At 41.7% G+C, this 6,000-nt stretch overlaps 1 protein-coding gene and 1 pseudogene across 3 annotated transcripts in view; one reads left to right on the forward strand and one right to left on the reverse strand.

Annotated features, from left to right (window-relative positions):
- Positions 1 to 6,000, forward strand: part of STON2 (stonin 2) — a 116,878-nt gene that overhangs the window by 72,051 nt on the left and 38,827 nt on the right. The window lies entirely within an intron of this gene.
- On the reverse strand, positions 3,146 to 3,733 carry LOC144220408 (gametocyte-specific factor 1 pseudogene; annotated as a pseudogene).

Here is a 6,000-nt window from a genome sequence, read left to right on the forward strand (position 1 = left end):
AAAACATTAAAAAATAATAATACAGATTTCTCTAACTCTGAAGCCCACACTATGTTGTGTTGTCCCCCCCCCCTTTTTTTTTAATTTTAGAGAGTGTATAAGCAGAGGAGAGGGACAGAGGGAGAGGAGAATCTGGAACAGGCTGCATACTCAGCATGGTACCCAATGAGAGGCTCTATCCCACAATCCTGGGGTCATGACCTGAGCCAAAATCAAGAGACTGATGCATAAGGAACTGAGCCACAAGGTGTCCCAATGTGTGTCCCCATTTTTTTTTTTAAAAAGGAAATATATTTATAGAAATTTACTCACTAGCTTTGACTCTGGGTTTTGACTGTTTTTGAGAAATCCACCCAGTCAATGTCAAGGAATGAAAATTTGCCACCACTAAGGTCATGCTGAAGAAAACACCATGGTTTCTAAAAATACTTCCAAAAGATATAATCCAGAAATGCCTCATGTCACAATTGCTTTGATGCAGTATATGTATGACTTGCCAGCAGAGACTCATTCAGAGATATAATTTGTTTGTTTTTAAAAAATCTCTCTTGTTAATGTTGGCCCGTGCTCTGATTTTGTGAAACATAAAGGGTCTGGGTGCATGATTATTGAGCTGATTCCCCAAACACCCTTCAGTTATAACAATGTTTCTGCAGATCATCACCCCCTGCCCCCATGCTTCCTACTTAGGATAATTTGATTTTTAGAAGTGTTCCTTATTTGAATAATATTCTACACAAAGTATTGTTTGCTCTTCCACGTAAATTATCAATGCTCATCATTATAGCTATCAGTCAAAAAAATAATTATCATACTTCGGCACAGCTGCAGCAGTTATGCCTGATACTTTGTTAAGGGTAGTTAATGCTCTCTCGGTTGCACCTTTCTATTGTCTGTTTTATTGGAGAATGTCCAGATTTAGCTAGATTTCCCCTTCTTCATTTCTCTAGGAGCCAGTGAGTTGAAACTCTCATTGTTTTTCCTGATGGGAGTGTCACAGCAGAGCCAGCTCTGGGTTGTCAGAAAGCTCATAGTTTTTAAAAATTATACTGCAGTGGGATGCCTGGGTGGCTCATTTGGTTGGGTGTCTGACTCGTGATATTGGTATCGACTGGGGTCATGATCTCATGGTTCATGGGATTGAGCCATGTGTCAGGTTCTGCGTTGATAGCACAGAGCCTGGTTGGGGTTCTCTCTCCCTCTCTCTGCTCTTCCCCCCCACCTAGTCTCTCTCTCTCTCTCAAAAATAAATCAGCATTAAAAAAAAGAAAAATCATACTGCAGACTTGAAAGAATGAGGACTGAGTTTCAAGAAGGTGAAATTTTTTATTTGGACAGTGTGACTGGTCAAGCTGTACTTTTGTGCTTAGTGCCACATAAATAGATAATGTCAATATAGAGAGAATGAAAGAAGAGATCAGTAGGATTCTTTGGTTGTAAGCCACAGAAATAGACTCTGGCTAATTAGGAATTTTTAATTTTTTTAATTATTTTTTTTAAGTTCATTTGTTTGAGAGAGAGGGAGGGGTAGACAGAGAGGGAGAGAGAGAATCCTAAGCAGGCTCCGTGCTGTCATTGCAGACTCCAATGTGGGGCTCAGTCTCACAAACCATGAGATCGTGACCTGAGCCAAAATCAAGAGTTGGATCCTTAACCCACTAAGCAACCCAGGTGTCCCAGCAATATTTTTAGGAGAGTTTATTGGAAAGGTATGAAGGCATGAGGGGAAAGGTGTGCTCACAGAATTGAATGGAAAACTGAGAAATCAAGCTGAAAAGCCATACTCAGAAAGAGCAAGGGTAGAACAGGATTTGGGTCTCTAGCAAAGACTCGCAGGTGGTTTCTCCCAGTGCTGTCATCTTGATGAATGAACAACAGCCATTTTCAGTTTCATTTTTTATTTTCCTGAAGAGTAAAATTCCAGAGAAAGAGCTTTGCAGTGGCTTAGCTGAGCTCACGTGGCTTCAGGGAGACTAGGGATCATGCCCGGCAGCCCCACTAGTCAGTCTTTAATAAGGCAGCCCCTAAAAAATGCATTTTAAACAAGACTCAAAAGTATTGACTATAAAGGGAAAAATTGATCAATCAGACTACATTAAAGTTAAACTCTCTGTTTATCTGTAGATAAGAGTTAAAAGAAGCTACATCATGAGAGGAGATACTTGCAATACATACATATCTGATGGAGAACTCACATCCAGAATATATAAGGAGCTTCTACACATCAACTTCTATAAAATAGCAGACCACCTAATGGAAAAAAGCCATGAAAAGGCACTTGCAGAAGAGGATATCCAAATGACCAGTACATGTGCAGTTTCATTAGGCATCAGTGAAAGCCCAATTAAAGCCACAGTACCTACCATCATACATCTACCATTATAACTAAAATGAAAAAAATAGACAATATCAAGTGTTGACAGGATTTAGAGCAAGCAGAACTCTCAGATGCTGAGGATGGGAGTGTAAGTGGGTGTGATCACTTTGCATACCCAATATCATATCAATTCCATACTTGATACTCAAGTAGTTAGGTACTCAAGAAAAACCCACACATATATGTACCAAAAAGCATGTATAAAAATATTTACAGAAGCGTTGGCTACAATTAATTAGGCTTGGAATCTGTCACCTGTCCATCAACCAGAATGGATAAATCATGTCACATCCACACACTGCAACATAGAAAGTGCAATACGATATAGAAAATACAATATAGAAATGGAAAGTAACACACCACTTGCAACAAAGTGAATGAGTCTCATGGATATACAGAGGACATACTATATGATGTCATTTATATAAAGTTCAACAGTAAATAAATGAATATATGGTGTGAAGAGTCAGGATAGTGGCCACCCTGGAAGGGTGCAGTTAGTGCCTAGATTGGGACACTAAGGGGTCTTTTGGGGGTGCTAACCATTTTCTCTCTCTTGATCCTTATGTGAGTTATCTGGGTGTCCTTACTTTGTAAAAACCCATTGAACTTTATATTTTTTATTTTTTTCAAGATATCTGCATTGATGCTTTATTTGAAACAGTTCTTAGTTTCAGATTTCTTGCATCAAATGAGTGAAGATTCAAAGCAGGGAGGGAAAAAAAAGATACTTATCAGTTTGAAAGTCACAGACCGTTTATCTTTCTATAATTAGATTGGGACGGGGTGGGGGGATGATCCTACTGGTAGTAGGAAGAAGCTTCTAGGGTCTGGCATTTGATGAGGTAGATATTCAGTTGCTGGGCATTTCCATTGTTTTTCCATTGCAGAACATGGGGCAGAGACTTGGGAACAAGCATGCCTGAAGCCAGGTTACTCTTGTGTTCCATGACTGTGTTGTTGCAGGGCTGTTGTTGACACAGTAGCTGGCTATGCCCCAGACAAATGGGGTGCTGCTCTGTTCCCACAGATCTTTATCCCAGTCTTCTCTGCAAGGAAGGCACTGCTATGTGCTCTCAGCCAGCGTCTCCTGTCCTGGGTTCCTGGTTTGGTTGACAACGTTCTTCTCAATACAACTTTTATCATTGCAGCTTGAAATATGATGACTGATTTTGGCCCGAGGAACCTGGTGGTGAGCACTGAAGGGACAAGGAGCCAATTTGTAACATCAGGATAATTCTTTCTGCACTTGATAAGTTGATAAGGAGACCGGCAGGCCCTGATCTGGTGGTTTTCATCACAGGGCCATTGTAATAGTTTTTCAGCATCCAGGGAATCCATGTACATTTCCTCCATGTGGGAAATGAAGGAGCTGAATCCAAGTGCCCAGACATGCTGTCCCCACATTCAAAATGCGTTGAACTTTAAATGTGTGATTTATGTCGTCTTTTTTCTACGGGTGTTTTATACTTGGATAAAGTGTTATGAAAAGAGAAGAGAATAACGAAAGCCCTCCCATTGACGCAGGCCCTGGAGTAACGATGTCTGGGTTTGAATCCTGTCTGTCTCTCCCTAACTGTGTGCCTTGAGCAAGCTTGCTGCTTTGTGCCTCAGCATTGTCACTTGTAAAAGGGAGCCGATAGCAGCACCTACCTCATTGGATTATTCTTGGAAGGATTAAGTGAGATGATCTAGGTAAAGCGCTGAGAACAGTGCCAGGTACACAGCAAGTGCAAGGTAACTGGTAGGTACGTATGTTGTGGAGCCATTTCTCCATACTAGACGTGCCGGGGGAGCATAAGGAAGTATAAACCCCTGGCCTCAAGGAGCTTATAACAATCGTAATTAGAAAGATGAGGTATGTAGAAGAACAAATAATTGATACTATAAAAGGGTATTAGGAAGTTACAGATAAGAAAAATCCAAGGATTCAATGGAAGGAGAAATTACTGTAAGTTAGAGTATTCCAGGCAAAACCCATAGAGTTGTGAGAAGTCGGAAGAGTGGCTGCCCTGGGAGGGGGTATGATCAGAGAGGGCTACCAGGGGGCTTGTTTCTTCAGCTAGAACTGCAAAAAAACTTTTGATACATATGCCTTTCTATATGTGTGTTGTCCTCTATGATTTTGAAACCTGGTTGACATTTGACCTTAGGCAAGGTACTTAACCCCTGTGAATTTCATTTTCTTCACTTATAAACTATACCTAATACCTTCTGTAAGGTTGTTAGGAGAATTAATGAATGCAGTGTGTAGAACTCCAGTCCAGGATGGGACAGTCAAATATTTCATGTACCTGATGTGTTAACTGGGATAGAAGGTGACAGACTGGGACAGACCTTTCCTGTGTTAAGATTTGGAGCCTTTGTTTGGGGCTTATTGCTTTGTTGAGGGAATGACCTCATGTCATTATTGGTGTTGTGAATGGAACCTGTCACAGTGTGTCAGTGCGATGGCGCATTGACTCAGCTGCTGGGACAAAGGGCACTTCTGCTTATCAGAGTCACTGCTGGACAATTGTCCCACACCACCACTGTCCATTTCCTTTTCCTGCTTAGTCAGAGCCACACCTGCGAGCAAGAGTCAGGGCCTGATCCAGGTGTGTATCAGTAAACATTTACCAAGTGTCTGCTGAGTGTCAGGTGTTGTGGTAGAGTCTGATGGAGCCTGCAAGAATGAATAAAAACAGAGTTAAAAGTAACATAAAATGAAACATAGGCCTTGCCTTCAAATAGCTTATAGTCTAGTAACAAGATACAAGTGCCTTTTCTGAAAGCCATTTCCCCTTCTCTCCCCTCTTTGTCTGTCCTGTTACCCTCCACTCACCCAGTACATGTTCTCATTCGCACACCTTCCCTATCCCAAGCAAACCCTTCCCTGAATCCACTCCATGTAAGCAGGCTAAGAGCCATTGAACATGGCCTCTATCCAACAACAGCAGTCAACTTGTAGCATGTATCTTCTCCTTGGCTACCCCCCCAGATTATAGATAGCTACGCCTTACATTAATTACAATAACAGGAATAACCACTAGTTAGATGTCTGGCACATGCAAAGCATTGTGCCAGGCCCTTGCCTCCATTATCTGTAACTCTCACAGCATCCTGCAGGGCATCATTATTCCATTTTATAGGTGAGGACCTGAGGCTTGAAGAACTTAAATAATTTGCCCAACATTATCTACAGCCTGTTTGTGGCTGACATAGTGCAAGCCTGTTTTCTCCCACAAGCCATGCTCATTGTCAAGCTGTTTGCAGTGTTTGCTCTGATGATTAAATAATGTAAACACCCTTCCACCCTCCTGCGTCAGTTCATCAGTCAACTGTGCACATAGAAACCTATGTGGTTAGGAGAGGTTGGTGCCACAGTCCCTGTTGCTGTAATTATTCTACCTTGACTGGAAATGTCAATAAAGAGCCACTCAGCCACGGGAATAACTTCTGAGCTCCTGTTTTGTAAATGCCTTGATACTCAGCAGCGCTCACCTGCTGGGCCATCCGAAGAGATGCTGAGCCTATTTCATTATCTATATTAAAATCTTGGATGCAGGCGCCACAGGAAGAGCCTCTGTGTATTGAGAAAATTCTGCCTTCTTGGTCCTCCCTTACTAGGCTGTCTCTCTCAG

The sequence above is a fragment of the Crocuta crocuta genome, unplaced genomic scaffold (assembly GCF_008692635.1).
Source record: "Crocuta crocuta isolate KB4526 unplaced genomic scaffold, BGI_CrCroc_1.0 scaffold186, whole genome shotgun sequence".
NCBI classification, from domain to species: Eukaryota; Metazoa; Chordata; class Mammalia; order Carnivora; family Hyaenidae; genus Crocuta; species Crocuta crocuta.